This window comes from Mandrillus leucophaeus, unplaced genomic scaffold, assembly GCF_000951045.1.
Source record: "Mandrillus leucophaeus isolate KB7577 unplaced genomic scaffold, Mleu.le_1.0 Scaffold1067, whole genome shotgun sequence".
Taxonomy (NCBI): Eukaryota; Metazoa; Chordata; class Mammalia; order Primates; family Cercopithecidae; genus Mandrillus; species Mandrillus leucophaeus.
The window spans coordinates 731,966-751,112 of NW_012098843.1; positions in this window are offsets into that span (position 1 = coordinate 731,966).

The window sequence follows — 19,147 nt, forward strand, 5'->3', positions numbered from 1 at the left end:
AAGAAATTTGGTATGTCCATATTAATATTAGACAAAGTAGACTTCAGAGCAAAGAAAATTATCAAGGACAAAGAGAGACACTACAAAATGAAAAAAAGAGTTAATTAACCAAAAACACATACCAGCCCTAAACATGCATGCACCAAGCAACAGAACTTCAAAATACATGAAGCAAAAAGGGACATAACTGAAAGGAGAAGTAAGAAAACCTACACTCGTATCTGGGGGCATCTCTCACTAATTAATAAATTACTAGACAGAAAATCCACACAAAATCCGAACATAAATGTTCACATTAACTTTATTTGTAAGAGTAAAAAACTAGAGACAAATATATTTCAGCATGTGGATGAATAAACAAATTATGGTACATCTGTACAATGGAATACTATTCAGTGATGAAAAGAAATAAGCTGTTGATACATGAAAAAACTTGATGGGTATTAAGCTGCATGACAAAAAAAATTTAAACATTATATAATGTATAGTTCCATTTATATAACATTCTCAAAAGGACTTAAATTATACTTATGCAGAGCAGATCAGTGATTGCCAAGGTTAGGGTTTGGGGGATGGCATAATTATAAATGGGTGATAAACAGTTCTGTATCTTGATTACAATTATGGTTACACAAATCTGCGTATGTGATAAAATGTCATAGAACTAAACACCAAAGAAAGTACACATTAAAACTGGTAAAATCCAAATGAAGTCTGTAGTTTAGTTAATAGAATTGTACTGACTTCAATTTTCTAGCTTTGATCATTGCTCTATGGTTATTGGGGGAAACTGGATGAAGGGTATGTGAAATTCTCTGTGCTACTTTTTTCAACAACTATGTTAGTCTTAAATTATTTCCAAAATAAAATCAATTGAATTTTAATTTGATTGAATATTCAGTCATTGAAATAGCTACATGTGGCCTATGACTACAGTATTGGACAGTGCAGGTCTATTTTAAGTTCTGCCAAATAACTTTACATTTTTCTTTGTTTTTACTCCTAGGTTCTTGTAGAAAAGTTTCACATATGAAAATTTTATTTAACACATAATATATAATCCATGTTCTTTAGATGTCTCTGATGCAGGTATAATGCTTTATCAAATCAGAGCAGCACAGAATTTCAGGTTGGAAAGTAATGCACTAGGTCATTCTAACCCATGCTGATGACTAACGCAGGTGGCAGAATATTAATTATTCAGGTTAAGTTGTAAAGATTTTAAAGTCACAGACTTGTTTTATAAGCTTGCTGGATAGGAAAAAGTCTATAGTTGTTTCGAAATTTATCTCTTTTTACTGTCAAAATCTAGGTAAGTTACTACCACCAAATCCCTAGGAATAAACAGTTGGTCTTTGAGTTTCTTTGTGAGAATAAGTGACTTTAAGCCTTTTGCCAGCACAAGTTAAGAGATCAACTCTTCTCTCAGAGTTCATACAAGTCAAACTCTTTGGACTTGCAGAAAGGGTTTGATTTTGTCCTCTCTTTTCATTAATTCCCTTCTTCTCTTCTCAAAGCATCTTAAATCTACAGAAAATGTACACACTTACAATGAGGCAAATTATGTGCTGGCCTGATCCCCACCCCAGCCCCACCAAAAAGTGAGAGTCACATAATGACTAGCTTCCCAATCTTGCTCTTCTAAGGGAGAGAGCTCTCTCCCACTCTCTTCAAGGGAGAGAACACTAGTGGAGAGAGTCTTAAGGTTTATTTTAGGAAAAGTTACTCTAAAGCCCTCCTTCCTGCTACTCCTAAATGGTGATGGAAGCTGTTGTGAGCCCCAACTTTGGGGAACACTAAACAGGGTTGTCCAAATACCAAAGGGAGATATTAATAACATTGTAGTTATCTTCAGTAGTATTTAAGGGTGGGAGGGAAGAATGCATTGTCACTACCATTGTTAAAAATTGCCAGCACATGGTGATAATAAAAGGCACAGTGACTTCTTTTATTTTTTGTCACTGTTTTAAATTCTCTACAGATAGTGCCTCCACCTGCCTTTACTTGGGAAGACCACTCATATTACCCTCCCCTCAGAAAGCCATAGGTTTCTCCCTTCTGGGCTCTCACCTTTTAGGCAAACTGAGGCAGACTCAGATACTACTAAACTCTGAAAGGTCAGGAGACAGTCTGGCTCCCTCTTGAGTCCCTAGCAGGTAACACAATGCCCAGTTCTAATTAGTATTCAGAAAGTAGTTGTTAATTAAATGGATACACGAATTAGTTTGCATTTCACAAAAAAGAAATGACTGTTTTTTCTTTTCATGCTGACAGATGTCGCCATAAATTTGGATTTTTCTGCAAGTAACTAAATTCCAGATTAAATAAATTCCAGATTATCATGAAGGATACTTGTTGGAACTTGATCATCCTTGAAAATCTCTTTCTCAATGGAGAAACTCTAAGTACAAAGATGTGAAAACCAAGACATTAAGTAATGTCCGTTTCTGACTTTTATTTTAGTCTTTAATACTTCAAGTCTCATATTAGGCACTTTATTCTCTAAAAAGCACTCCTTGGCAACCAGCTCTAGGATTCTATCTTGGGTCATGTTCTCTAGAAGATGAGGTAAGAATTTTACTGCACATAATTTATTGAGAAAGTCCTCTCAGGAGAAAGGGAACGAGGGAAACAAGACACGACAAAAGAAGGAGTAAACAAGAAAACAGTATCAGTTGGAACTCTCTTCAGCCTGATCCCTTGGAAGCTCTGGAATATGAATTGCACCACAGACTTGGCACAGCCCTCTGTAGTCCATGACAGTGAGTTGTTGACTGCAGGCTGACCCTGTTAGGCTAAGTTGCATTACCTCTTAGGTGATGTAGTTCCCATTTGGTTAAGGACAATTCTCCAGAAATGGGAGCAGCTGTAATCCATTAGCAGAAAAACTTATAGGAGCTGCAGGATGAGGGCACTGGCCTGGAAAACAGGAGAGTTTAGCAGGGCACCAACAGATTTATGAGAGTTTATCCCTTGTACCACTTGTACCCAGTTGTTTCCAACAAGAAATCTACTCTATCCAGAAAAAGGGTTTCCAGCATCTGGTTAGCCAGGAAGGCAGGGTTTAGAGGCTGACTGACATCCATCGGCTGAGTCATTCTGTCTACAGTCATTTCGTGATGAGTGAATTAAATGGGACTTATGGGCACTTTGATCCATTCATCCTTTAAGTTTTCTCAGGGTGTATCCATTTCTGCCTTTTTACCTAGGATGTGATACTGCTTTTGATGTAACTGTTTTGGAAGTTTCAGAGATATTCATTTGGATTTTCCTACTGTTTTTGTTTGTCTTCACACTACTGTAAAGAACTGCCTGCCCTGAGATTGGGTAATTTATATAGGAAAGAGGTTTAATTGACTCACAGTTCTGCATGGCTGGGGAAGCCTCAGGAAACTTAAAATCATGGTGGAAGGGGAAGCAGGCACCTTCCTCAGGAGGCTGCAGGAGAGGGAAGAGAGGAGAAGAGAAAAGAGCGGGGATAGTGCCACTTATAAAACAGTCAGATCTCATAAGAACTCACTATCACGTAAACAGCATGTGGGCAACTGCCCCCATGATCCAATCACCTCCCTCCTTCCACACATGGGGATTACAGGTCCCTCCCTCAACACGTGGGAATTACAATTGGAGATGAGATTTGGGTGGGGGCACTGAGCCAAACCATGTCACCTACTATAACATACGTTTTTCTCTACAAGTCAATGTGAGGGTTCTTCCAAATGTTAAGTTTGTGTGTTCTGATTGTAAATTTTTCTAGCCAGGAAATAACTACAGGGTGGGTTCACGGATCCTGTGGTCCCACTTTGAGATGAACATGTACCAGGACTTCTGACCCATGTATAGCCTTACTCTAATGAGAGGATCCATGATGGTACTTGAGGTCCCTAGCTATTGCAGTCCACTCAGATTCCTGATTAAACGTCTCACTTTTCCCAGTTTATGTTACCCAAGTAAATGGCTATTTATCCCTTTGGAGAAAGGCTGGAGGAATTACTACTGTATAAATTTTCCATGACATTTTAAGAAACTCTCTCGTAGGAACTTGACCACTACTTCAAGCAATAGGTTATGGATCTGAGGACAAGCTAAGCCTATAAACTGGGCAAGGAATCCTGACTTTCCACTGAGGTGGCTGACCTTAGTATTCTGATCATCTTTTTAAATCTATATTTGGATTGATTATATACGTTAAACAAAACTCTTATTGCTTGCCCATTGATCTCACCCTACAATCACCATATTCTACTAGCCATCTCCATAAATCCCTACTGATCAGAGCCTGCTACATGCTGTGCATTTTGATAATCATGCCCACCTTGCTTCTGATGGTCAAGTGCTGCTATCTGTCCTCTACTATTTTGAGATCTTACTATTTCCATTGCTGTCAGGGAGCACAGATCTATAACAGAATCAATAATGATCATCAGTAATGATCTACAAAGGACAGACACCACTGAGCTTCTTAATAATGTTGGTGCCCACCTCACCTAGAAGAAGAAGTTGTCATTTTGTCAAAGGAAATTCTTTAGGGAAAGGGGCAGGCATGAGCCTTTAGCAACCAACATTCACAGCACTAGGCTGAGGAAGAAATATTGATAGGGCAGTAATGGCATCCACTTCAGGGTCCTTTCTTTCTGTACCGACATCCCCTACATGGCTTTGTCTCAGTTCTTACATGCAGTGACATTATCAGTTTATATGACTGTGTGCATCTCCCTAGAGTACATGTCTTTCCTGAGCAATTAGAAGTTCATTTCTATTTGCCTTTGTGTCCCCCAAACCTAAGACAGTGCCTTCCTGGTAGTGCATACTCAATCAATACATGTTGATTTGAACTCTCAATATTAACAAAGACATAAAATGTTGAAGTAAGAACGTAATATATGTATATACCACTTCATCTTTTTGGGGCTGAAAGAAAGTAAAGTACCTACAACACAACAACTCTCAAAAAATAAGACAAACTACACACAAAACTAAGGTGCAAGTTATTTCTACAGTAGAATGTATTTTTCCAGTTGTATGAATTCTTATACTTCAGTAGATACAAATGTAATTCTAGGACTCTTGTCAAACAACATCCTCCAAATAATATTTATGATATGATAGAAGTTCATCAATAGCTCTTAGACCATTTGGGGTGCCATAAAAAAATATCATCAACTGGGTAGCTTATAAACAACAAAGATTTATTTCCTACAGTCTGGAACCTGAGAAATCCAAGATCAAGTTGCCAACAGATGTGGTATCTGGTGAGGACACACTTTCTGACTCGTACATGGCACCTTTTATTAATAACTGTGTGCTCACATGGTGGAAGGGGCAAGGGAAGCTTCCTTGGACTGCTTATGTAAGGATACTGATCCATTAATGAGGGCTCCACTCTTATGACCTTATTACCTTCTAAAGGCCCATCTCCTAATACTACTCACCTTAGGGATTAGGATTTTAATATATGAGTTTTGGAAGGACATATTTAATCTATAGCAAACATTCATATATTGATTTTCCTCAAATCTCTAAAAGTTCTTAACATTCTGAAAGTAAAGTTCCCTAAGTCCTGGGATCTCCTTAGGATTTAAGCTTTGGGCATATCCCGTTTATACCATAGAATCTTTAAATCACTCCTTTGACAGGCAGATGAAGTAGGGGAGAATTGCTTTGTGGAAAGGTGAAGGAGTGGGTCAAGCCTTCTAGACACACTCAAAAACAATGTAGACCCTAATATGTATGTGTGATGCCAGCAAAAGGGCTTCAGGAGACTTCAGAAAAGAAAATTATTGTAGACACTCAAGGCTTTCTTCATGGTGTTACTTAGTGTAATGTCATTATTGAGGTGTTTTACCAGTGGAGTCCATGTGTTCGTTCTGAGCCCTGCGCTGATAATGACTTTGACGAAGTTAGTTTTGCTTGCCTTGTTATAAAAATTTTGCTGTTTCCTTGTTATAACAATTTTGCTGAGGTCATCTTTTCAACTTATATAGGTCATCTTTTCAATTCAGTTCATGGCAACTGACTGCTAACTTTTTTTTTTTCAAAAAGCATTTATAATTCTTGTAACAAATTTGAAAAATAGGGAAAGACATAAAGAAAAAATAATTTTGCAATCAGCAAAAAAATCCACTGTTAACACTTAATTGGACTTACTCCTCATTTTTTCTCTTTTTCTGTGTATATGTATGCATACACATATATTATTTTTCATTTAACATTAGTTTATGTGAATTTTATTATGCCAGTAAAAATAGTATTCTTTAAGACCTTTTAAGACAACTAAATGATATATTGTCACGCAATTATAATACAATTTAACTAACTTATTTAACTATTCCCCAGGTTTTGAACATTTACATTTTTCTTAATGTTCTGTTGTGAAAAATAACATTGTAGTGAACACAATTTTTGTCTACCTTTCTAGTCACTTAATTCAATATTTGTCTAGTCACCGGATATTTACTTAGCCCCTATTATAAGCCAGGGTCACTGTGCCAATGGTTAAGCATATAACAAAAGACCAACTGGGTCACCCTCTGTCCTCCCTGTCATCATGGAGATTATAATTTGCCAAAGAGAAAATTTTGAAATTATTATAATTATGAGTGTGATGACTATTATAAAGAAGAGGAGAGGGAACCTTGTGTCTTAATCAGCTCCAATTGCTATAACAAAATACCACAGACTGGATGACTTAAACAACGGAAATTTATTTTCTCACAGTCGTGGAGGCTGGAAGATCAAGATCAGGGTGCCAGCATGGTTGAGTTCCAGATGGTTGGGTTCCAGCAAGAGCTCTCTTCCTGTCTTGCAAATAGTCATCTTTTCCTGTGTGCTCAAATGGCCTCAATCTATTTGTGTTCCTCTTCTTATAAAGCTACAAATCCTATTAGATTAAGACTCCACCCTTATGACATCATTTAATCTTAATTATCAACTAAAGGTCTTATCTCCAAATACAGTCACATTGGGAATTAGGCTTCAACATGTGAATTATGAGGGGACACAATTGGATTCATAGCATTCTGTTCCAATAATTCTTCTTATATGCAAAATACATCCATTCCATCCCAACAGCCCCCAAAGTCTTAATTCAATTCAGCATCAACTCTAAAGTTTAAAGTCCTAAGTCTAATCTAAATTTTACCTAAATCATATATGGGTGAGACTCAACATATGATTCATGCTGAGCAGAATTCCTTTCCAGCTGTTAACCCATAAAATCAGACAAGATACATGTTCTAAAAAACAACGGTGGAATAGGCATAAGATATACATTCCCATTCCAAAAAGGGAAAAATGAGAAGGAAGATGGGGTGAAGGGTTCCAAGCAAGTATAAAACCTAGTAAAGCAAATTCCATTAGATCTTAAGGCTCAAAATAATCTTCTTTGAGTGAGTACTCTTCCCTCCAGGCCCATTGGGAAAGCAGCTTTGCCTCTACAGGGCTAGGCAGGATTCCCAATCTCATGGCTCTGCGAGGGAAGGATCTTGCCCCCAAGGCTCTACCATACAGTCCTACCCCCAAGGCTTCTGGCTAAGGCCTTTTAATCTGTTGAAACTGAGGCAGGAGCTCCAGTGATCTCTGAATCCACATGTCAATTTCTGCAACATGGATAGGGTAAGAATTTTCCAAATCTTCAAGTTCTAGTTCCTTTTTGCTTAACAATTTCTTTTTCAACTCATTTCTCTCCTTTCACATTTTACTGTAAGTGGTTAAAAAGAAACCAAGTCACTCTTTCAACACTTTGCTTAGAAATCTCCTCAGCTAAATACCCAATTTCATTACTTGCAACTTCTACCTTCAACACGACACTAGAACACAGTTTATTCAAAATCTTTGCCACTTTGTAAGGACCGCCTTTCCTCCAGTTTCTAATGACGTCTTTTTCCTTTCTGTCTGAAACCTTACCAGAATCACCCTTAATGCTCATATTACTAGCAGGTACCTCAAAGCTGTTCCAATCTCTACCCACCATACAGTTCCAAAGCTGCTTTCACATTTTTAGGTAATTGTTATAGCAGCACTCACTTCTTGGTACGAAAATCAATCTGCTCAGGCTGCCAAAACAAAATATGATAGACTAGCAGATTAAACTATATGAATTTATTTTCTCATTGTTCTGGAGAACGAAAACTCTGAGATCAGGGTGCCAGCACAGTGGAGTTTCAGTGAGGACATTTTTTCCTGGCTTGTAGACTGCTGTCTTCTCACTGTTTCCTCACATAGGCTTTCCTCGGCACGTGCATGTGGAGAGAGAGGGAACAAGCTCTCTGATGTGTCTTCCTATGAGAACATTAATCCTATTAGATCAAGGCACAACACTTATGACTACTTTTAATCTTAATTAATTCCTTGTAGGCCCTGTCTCCAAATACAGCCACACTGGGAGTTAGAACTTCAATATGAATTTTGGATGATGCAATTCAGTTCATAGCATCTTAGGAGCATTTAAGGAGAGAGATAATATAGTTGAGTATTTTTATCCCATGTTTAATAAATTTAGGGCTTAGTAATTTTCTTTGTAAAATTTGAATGCACTATTTTAGAGTTGTCAAATTTAGCAATAAAAATAAGGAATGTCCAGGTAAATTTGAATTTCAGCAAAACAGCAAAGAACTTTTTAGTGTAAGTATGTCCCCTGCAATATTTGGTGTCCTTTATTTTTTCTAGCAATCTTTCCTTTTATGCTTTAACTTGATCAGTGCTAGTTTTCATCTATGTAAGGAATGTGTCATATCCTGTATATATGTTATTAGTGGGATATCCACTATAGATATTTGTTGACTCAGTGTGTGGACACTAACATTAAGTATTTCAAAATTATTTAGGTATAATTTATTGCTGCATTTGTCTAACATTTCTGTAGGTAGATACTTATAAGAAAAGTTATTTATCTGCTTTTTGTCAAATTTGTAAGCTTCTGTTATTATCTGATTTACAAAATGTTTATCTACCCTATATTAGTTCTTAAAACATCAAAATATATTTACTTTTCTTCACATTACAGTAAATTAAATTTTTTTATCACTTTTTATCATTTTTAAAGCATTTTCAGCCTCTTAATAATTCTTAGAGAACTCTTATTATAAAGTTTGAAAGTTTGACTTTCCTTGAAAATTTGGTGCACCTGGCAACCTACTCTTTATAAATATTCAGAACAATGTGGCATAGCATAGGGCTTTCAGAAGACATGTTGGTTGCACCTCTTCACATTAATTCTTTGTCCCAGGGCTGCCTTTCCATGTATTTTAGGTAAGGTAACTCTTATCTCAAGCATTGGGTTTCAGCTGCTAGAATACTTTGAGATTCTCAATCACTTTCTGTGCCTCAAAGCTTTTGTAACTGTTACTTGAAAAACACTCAAGCCAAGAAGGTGGCACAATTAGCATTTGCCTCAATACTCTACAGAAGCTGTCCCCAAGATAATTTTACACTCAGCCATAGACACATTATACTATTTTTTTCAAGGGATTACCAAATGGAAATGAGAGCTGAAATGTATCCTATACCATACAATTGTACATACAAAGTACTAACATCTTAAAAGAAACAATGTCGCCCTATCTATGGAATCTAGCTGCCCCATGAAATATTCAGCAAATATTTATTACATGGAAGTATCTGATTTAAATGTCAATGTTCTCTAAATTACTTTACTGGTCTCCAAACTTCTTTTCAGATTTCCTAAGATTGTGTTTCCTTCTCTTCTCACCTCTAAGTCCATAAACACACAGGGCTTTGTCTCTCTTATCATCTGTAAAGAAGTAAGCTCTACTTGAATGATCCAAGCTCTTGGCTAGTTAATGCTGAATTGTAAACTCTTAGGGATGGAGAACATAAGAACCTAAAATGATGTTTTATTTTGTTTTGTTTTTTCATTTTAGTTAGGTTCTGATTTCATCAATTCTGAAAATGGAAACTGTGAATTAAAAATATTCTTTTCAAGGGTTGAGAATACCTTTGTTTTCTATTTTCAAAGGAAGGATATGCTATTTTTTTTAAAAAAAAGTCAGAATCACAATTGTTTTAATACAGTTTCAAGTAACAGTTACTTTGCCATATACTCTTCTTGACTGCAGCTGACTTCCACACTCTATATTCCTCAGTAAGGACCTAAGCTTCATGGGGATAGGGCTTTTTATTTGCTCATTTCTCTAGTTCTAGTGCCAGAGCAGTGCCTGGTGCATGGAATATTCTATTATTGAATGTGGGAATCAATAAAATATAAGATGAAATGTACTCTTGATTTTACCTCTCTGGTACACAATCATGAACAAATATTTGGTGAAGTAAGAATGATACTCGTGATTAGCACTAATTTCTTACCTGCAGTCAAGGTGGGTGTTCATCGGGCATACCAACTCTTTCTAATTGATGTTTTGAAAAATCCCCTTGCCAAACATTAGTGACTTTTGTCCTGCCATGTTTACATACCTGAGACCAAGCACAGGCACTTTTTGAAGTTAATTAAAGATTCACTTATGTTAAACATTTCCGGATGATAGCAAGAGACCAACTTGACAGACAATGGAAAAAATCTCTAGTACTTCCCTCTGTGATTTTTCTCAGACAGATCTTGAAGGGTCTGGTCCAAATAGGATGGATAGAAGCAAGATGGGAAGATGGGAAGATCCTGTACTGCTGCCTACAGCTAGAGAATGCAAGTGAATCCAGAGACAAAGATCACCAACTTCATCCTTTGCTTATCTGAGTGCACATTATCTAGCACAAATATGAAATCGCCTAACTGGCTTCCTCCCTGCCACCCAGTGACTTTCTGGTATGCCTTTCATTTATCTGTTATTGTGTGTTCAAAGGCCAAGAGCTCATTTTAATACCAGCTTAAAAGAAAATTCTATCAGATTGCTTCCCAACATTTTCACCTGAAAATGTCCTCCTATTTATTTTCTCCCATTATCTACCAGGTTTGGAAAGATTTTGTTTGCTTAAAAACTGTATTTATAAACTAATAATTAATTTTCCATTTTTATTTTAGAAACCCTGCTTGTCAGAGTACAAGATGTTGATATAGTTCCAGCTAGGGTAAAGAAACTTAGCATTCATCCTTTGAAAGTTCGTCATGGCTAACATATCGGACTGAAATTAGGGTCTTTGAAATATTGAATGTAGTTACTGCAGACTCGTGGCAGGGAGAGTCGGGGGGCAAGGTTGAAAATCACGTTAGGCTGCACTTTGCGATCAACTGGGGAGCTTAAAAATATTGTTACCCAGGCCCCAATCCAGACCAATTAAATTAAATGTTTTGGACTCGGAATTATTTTAATGTGTAGCTAGGGTTAAAACCATGACACAGTGTGGTATATCTAGAGTAAATGTTAAAAACAAAACAGAAGGATTAGAAAAAACAACAACAAAAAACAGACAAGAAAGGAAAGAAAAGAAAAAGCCTACCTCTGAGCATGCATTAATAAGTGTGAGAAAAGCTTTTGAAACTGTGGAGCTGGCCTCTCTTGTGCTAATAGTAACTCCTGAAAGTGAAGGCAAAGGTGTCCCTTCCCCCGCCAAATCACCTTCCTTTCCAGGGCACATCTCAGTAATAGAAGAGGGGACTGCCAAATCCCACAGGAAACAGGAGAGTGGGCTCCAACTCAAGATGCCACAGGATTAAATTTCTTGCATTCAATTAAATACATGAGGGCACCATTTATTTCTCAACCTGCACTCCTCAGGCCAAAGAGTCCTGCATTTGCAAAGGACTTCCATTCCCTTTTACACAGCTTTGGTGTTGTCTCTTTCCTCAAGCCCCACGTTAGCTAACATTTCAGTGACACCTAAAGTTACAAAGCTGCCTAATAGTAAGGGCCAGATGTCTCTGCAAGGTTTTCTAACCTTGGTGCGGTCTCCCTGGCCCCAGCCCTCCTCCCTTGGTCTTGACTGGTTACGCTTCAGAATTTCAAGAGAAGTGACTTGGTCACTCAAGATTCTCAATATTACCCTTAAGGTTTTGCGGATGAACAGAAGTATTCCAAGTGAGCAGGGAGGTTATTGCTGCTGGAAAAACTGCCTATGAAGGACAAGATAGATAAAAAGAAATGAAAAGGAAAATGAATGCTGAATAAACCTTCAGCAAAATGTGAAAAATTTCAGCAAAACATGAAACTACTCTGATTTGATATATTTGCCACTGTCTTGTAAAAATAAAGAGGACACTTTCTTAGCTTCCCTTTGATAAAGTTAGCATATTATTTTGCAGTACATTATTGATTTCAGAAAACAAATGCCGTGCTTTTTTTCCAGCTTACTACACTTTTCTAAAAGTTCAGCACCATAAAGACTGCAAAAGTCATCTGACTCAGCCCTCTGGCTAGGTCATGGAATGTAGAAATCATTTAGTGACTACCCTCAGAGACCACTGAGCTGGGTGAAACAGAACAAGGGCTTAGGAGAAGGCCGAGGTAGAACCTATGTTCTGTTCCTTACCAGGTGTATGATTTTAGAAAAATTACTTAAACTTCATAAGGCTCAGATTCCCCATCTGTAAAGTGAGACTGATAATACTTATCTCATAGGATTGTTAAGACTAAATGAGATATGTCTGCAAAACTTTTATTACTGAGTCTGTTTGCTGGGGCAATTCATACATAGTTGCTTTTATTATTATTCAAAAAAATAAATGCCTTTTTGGTTATTGAAAAGTTGAAGACTACTGTAGGACCTAATATCTTCCAATACTCTTTGCTATTTGATTATTTCATGAATTTTATCATATGTCAAAACACACATTTCACTCTTCCTGAAAATCAGTGAAATGGGTTTTCAGCTTCATGCATTTTTTATTCTCATTTTCCCCATATCACCTAACCAAAACCTCTGCTCTGATGGTGATCATATTTCTACTTCTAAAGCTTTACCTTTTAAAAAGATTTCTGTTGATTTATAAAAATAGACTTTATTTTTAGACTAGTTGAAGATTCACAGAAAAATTAAGCAGAAAATGCAGATATTTCATATATGCTTCCAGACCTGCCTAAGCGTAGCCTCCCTCATTATCAACAACCCCATCAGAGTGACTGCTTTTCCCTCTGCACCCCCCATCTTCTCCTAAGCATAAGTCCCCCTCACATCAGACAGCTTGAAACCCAAGCTCCTGTTCTGAGCTCCTGTCCCAACACACCGCTCTCAACAGCTACAGCACTTCAGTTCTTTATCCTATAGCTTGGTTCTTCACCCTATAGGCCATTTTCTACTTTGTATCCATTTATTACTTTCCCAAATAGACTATAAACTCTTCAAGAGTGGAGCATTGTTTCAGATTCCTATCTTAGCCTTTATTTTGTATAAAACCCCACTAATTTTAATTAAATATGTCAAGCTATCAACCACATACATATATACACACACCTTACTTCTTCAAATTACATACTTTGGAGAAAACTGTGGCTCATTAAGATGAAGAGCTTTTAAAAATATATTTGTAGAAGTTTTTTAAGTGACTTGATCCATAAGCGGGTAAATATTTAAAAAAGAAAATAAAGTTAGGTTACAATGCCAAACTGAATTGTAAAATGTGTATTCACATTATGGACTTTAAGTGTTGGGATCAAGCCTAAATACTGCAATCTGTTATGATGGCACTTACATATTCAATTTGAGATATATATATATATATATGGATATGGAGATATATATATATATATAGAGAGAGAGAGAGAGAGCATAGGAAATCTTGGAGATGAACAAAATGACAATTGGGACAAATCCTTATTTGTCTAAGCACATGGGATTTATATTTGTACTATTTTATTACTGCATACTCTCAAGTACATAGAATGGATTAAATATATCATTGTGTTTTCCACAGTCCTGTTGATCCATTATGCCACTTGTTCAGTGTGAGATTTTATCAGATTTCTTTCACCATTTAATGATTAGGGATTTTTTGCCATTTATCCTGACCATGGACATTATATTTTTATACATAGGCATACCTTGTTTTATTGTGCTTTGCATTATTGCACTTCACAGACATAGGTTTGTTTTTTTTTTTTTTTTAACAAATGGAAGATTTATGTCAACTGTACGTCAAAAGCAAGTCTATTGGTGCCCATTTTCCAATAGCATGTGCTCACTTCATGTCTCTGTCACATTTTGGTAATTCTTGCAATATTTTGGACTTTTTCATTATTATTATATCTGTTATGGTGATCTCTGATCACTGATCTTTGACATTCCTATTGTAATTGTTTTGGGGTGTCATGAACCATGCCCATATAAGATGGCAAACTTAGTAAATAAATATGTGTGTTCCAACAGCTCCACCAACCAGCCATTGCTCCATCTCTCTCTCTCTCTCCCCTGGCCTCCTTATTCCCTGAGACTTTAAAATTAGGTCAATTATGACCCTACAATGGCATCTAAGTGTTCAAGTGAAAGGAAGGGTCATGTCTCTCACTTTAAATCAAAAGCTAGAAATAATTAAGCTTAGTGAGGAAGGCATGTTGAAAGGCAAGACAGGCAGAAAGCTAGGCCTCTTGTACCAAACAGTTAGTCAAATTGTAAATGCAAAGGAAACATTCTTGAAGGAAATTAAAAGTGTTACTCCAATGAAAACACAAACAATAAGGAAGTGAAACAGCCTTATTTTTCATATGGAGAATGTTTGCTTGGTCTGGATAGATCAACCAAACCGAAACAGTCTCTTAAGCCAAAGCCTAATCCAGAGAAGGCCCTGACACTCTTCCATTTATGAAGGCTGAGGGAGGTGAGGAAGCTGTAGAAGAAAAGTTCCAAGTTAGTAGAGGTTGGTTCATGAGGTTTAAGGAAAGAAACTGTCTCCATAACATAAAAGTGCAAGATGAAGCAGCACTTTTATCCAGAAGATCTAGCTAAGATTGATGAAGGTGGCTACACCAAGCAGCAGATTTTCAATGTAGATGAGACAGTCTAATACTGGAAGAAGATGCCATCTAGGATTTTCATAGCTAGAGAGGATCAGTCGATGCTTGGTTTTGAAGCTTCAAAGGACAGGCTGACTCTTTTGCTAGGGGCTAATGCAGCCGGTGACTTTAAGTGGAAGCCAGTGCTCATTTATTATTCCAAAATTCCAAAGGCTCCTAAGAATTATGCTAAATCTACTCTGCCTGTGCTCTTAAGTGGAATGACAAAGCCAGGATGAAAGCACATCTGTTTACAGCATGGTTTACTGAATACAGAAAAAAAAAGATTTCTTTCAAAATATTACTGCTCATTGACAATGCATCTAGTCCCTCAAGAACTGTGATGGAGATGTATAAGGAAATGAATGTCATTTTCATGGCTTCTAACATAGCATCTGTTCTGTAGCCCATGGATCCAGAAGTAATTTTTACTTTCCAGTCTTACTAGTTAAGAAATAACATTTAGTAAGGTTGTAGCTGACATGGATAATGATTCCTCTGATGAATCTCAGCAAAGTAAATTGAAAACCTTCCAGAAAGCATTCACCGTTCTAGCTATCATTATGAGCATTTATGATTCATGGAAGGAGGCCAAAATATCAACAAGAGTTTGAAAAAAAGTTGATTCGAACCTTTCTGGATGACTTTGAGGGGTTCAAGACTTCAGTGGAGGAAGTAACTGCAGATATGGTGGAAATAGCAAGAGAACTAGAATTAGAAGTGAAACCTAAAGAAGTGACTGATTACTGCAGTCTCATGGTAAAACTTGAATGGATGATGAGTTGCTTCTTGTGAATGAGCAAAGAAAGTGGTTTCTTAAATTAGATTTACTCCTGGTGAAGATGCCATGAACACTGTTGAAACGACAAAAAAGAATTTAGAATATTCCATAGACTTCGTGGATAGAAAAGCAACAGGTTTGAGGGGATTGGCTCCAATTTTGAAAGAAGCTCTACTGTGGTTAAAATGCTATTCAACAGCATCACATGCTACAGATAAATCCTTCACCAAATAAAGAGTCAACTGATGAGGCAGACTTCCTTGTCTTATTTTAAGAAATTGCCACAACCACTCCATTCTTCATCAACCACCACCCTGATCAGTCAATAACCATCAACATCGAGGCAAGATCCTCCAACATCAAAAAGATTATTACTCACTGAAGGCTCAGATAATTCTTAGCATTTTTTTGTAATAAAGTTTTTTGTTTTGTTTTATTTTGTTTTGTTTTTTGACAAGGTCTTACTCTGTCACCCAGGCTGGAATGCAGAGGCACGATCTCAGCTCAATGCAACCCCTGCCTCCCGGGTTCAAGCAATTCTCCTGCCTCAGCCTCCCAAGTAGCTGTGATTGCAGGCACCCACCACCAAGTCTGGCTAATTTTTGTATTTTAGTAGAGACAGGGTTTCACTGTGTTGCCCAGGCTGGTCTCAAACTCCTGAACTCATATAATCTGCCCACCTTGGCCTCCCGAAGTGCTGGGATTTCAGGCATGAGCCACCATGCCCAGCAAATATTTTTTATTTAAGGTGTGTACATTTATTTCCTAGACACAATGCTATTTTACTTGTAATAGACTACAGTATAGTATAAATATAACTTTTATATACACCAGGAAACAAAAAAATTCATGTGACTTTCTTTACTATAATATAGGCTTCATTGCAGTGGTCTAGAACTGAACCCACAATATTTCTGAGGTATGCCTGTATTTTAATTTCTCATTTTAAATTTTCACTTGGATTTTTTAAAAGTTGATGCTTAATGTAAAAATAAACTTATTAAATGTGGATATTTTATAAGAAAGTAAAATACTTCCAATTTATTTACCATCATTACCAACATTTATTAAAACTGATCTTATTAGCATAATTTCCCCCAGTAAGGAATTATACCATTATTGGATAAGAGGGATGACTGCTGAAATTTGTGTATTGTGCTAAGTTTGGAGTATTAAAACAAAATGTAAAATATACTGTAAGTGTAAAGCTAGTCACATTTAAAGATGAAGTCTTCTTCTGGGGCTGAGGATTTAATTGACATGGTTAACTAGATTAGAGACAAAGCGGTAATCCACCAAGTTGTGGGGAGATGATCGAGCATTGAAGATTCTGCCCATGTGGTTGGAATCTTGGTTACACACAGAGTATTGAGCAAATAATTAAATATATGGAGGATAATGGGATCCAGGCTCCTCACTGTGGGAGAAGAAGTTACAAATATGGAAAGGGAGAGGGCAAGAATTAACCCTGGATTGGACACTTTGGTATCAGTGGAGACTCATGAGTTGTTTTCTTTGATATAATTAAATGTAGATACAGACATAGTTAAAATACCCATTATATTTGTCTGCTTGGGCTGCCATAAAAAAATAACTCAGGCTGGGTGGCCTAAACAAAATAAATTTATTTTTCACAGTTCTGAAGGCTAGGAAGTCCAAGATAGAGTTGCCAGCAGATTCAGTGTCTGGTGAGGTCCTGCTCTCTGGTTCATCTATATATAACACCTTCCAGCTGTGTCCCCATGTGGCAGAAAGTACAAGGCAGCTATCTTGGGCCTCTTTTATAAAGGCACCAATCCTATTTACGAGGGCTCAGACTTCCTGATCTAACCACTCCCAAAGGCTTCACCTCCTAATATCATCACTTTGATGATGAGGTTTCAACGTATAAATTTGGAGTAAGGAAAGGGATATCAACATTCAGTTCATTGCAGTAAGAAAGTGCTTAAAAATAATAACACAGAAACCAGCTTGAATGAGCTCCCACTTGCCAAATTTGAGGCAATTTGAGCAACAAATTAAATAGTGAAAGTAATGGATTATAACTCACTGAATAACAGAAAATCATCTCTAATTATTAATATCTCAATTGATAGAAAAATTATAGATAGATAGATAAAAGGGGCAGAAGAGAAAGTTCCACCTAATAGTAGAACGATAGAATGAAGAAATTACCATTTAGCAAGCATGACTATAATAATTAATTCAGGTAAAAATCATTGATGGATGCTAAAACTAGTAGTTAATAGTTTGATGAGGATTAAGATAGTTATAATGTCAAAGATATATCTCATCAAAACACTTGTTAATAACATATTAAAACATAGTACGACAAACCTCCTGGCAGACATCATCTTAACCAAGTAAAGTTCACGTCACCCATAGTGGGACATATTGGCATCATGGACTTCCTCACAACATCACTGCTGTGGTATTCCTGCCATGAAGCATAACCAGAATCCAATCACGAGGAAAACCCAAAAAAATCCAGGTTGAAAAGCATTCCACAAGTCACAGTCCTGGACTCTTAAAACATTTCAAGTTCATAAAAAACCAAGGAAGAACTGAAGAACCATTCCAAGTTGAAGGAAACTAAAGTGACATGACAACTAAACACAACAGCTAATCCTGGATTGCACCCTCAGTTTATAAAGGACATCACTGGAACAATCAGTAGAATTGGAATAGAGTGTGAATTTAGTGACTAGGAATGTTGATATTCTGTTGCTGATAGTTATTTTGTGCCTAAGTAGGAGAGTGTCCTTATTTTCAGAAAATAAACACTAATGTTTTAAGGAATAATAAGACACTATGTCTGACACTTATTCTTGAATAATTCAGAAAAAATATTTATTTTGCACAGAGTAAATAGTATGGTATTAAAAAGATATAAGTAGAGGGAGGGAGAGGATGTGATACAACATGAACAACTGGCCAATGCACTAGTCTTGAAACTTCTTTGTAAGTTTGAAATTATTTCAAAATAAAAGTTCTAAAAAGCTAATAAAGTTTAGTGTAAACAATTTAGGAAAGTAACTTAAATCAATTACCCAAGACCAGGAGTTAACAAATGTAAAAGAAATTATCCCGAGACAATAAAATAAGTGTGACATATTGGAAATACTCGTGTATAATAAAAATTCTTTCAGAAAGAATCATCGTTTATTGATAAAGAACATAGATTGAAATGCAATCAAGAGATTTCAGAGTTTAGACATAAAGATAACCCCCTCTATGGCAACTTCACTGCTGAAATCATATATGATTATTCTTTCATCGTGCTAAAATGAAATACATCAAGATGCAGAATTATTGGGAAACACATCATTAGACTTGCTTGAAAATTAAATGTAATTATTTTCTAATTTTCCTGAGTAATCCGGGAATGTTTTTGCTAGGTTTAGATCATCATGCAATTACTTGGCCCAGCCCTATGTTTGTATTAGAACAGGCCCCGTCAATATTATTTCAC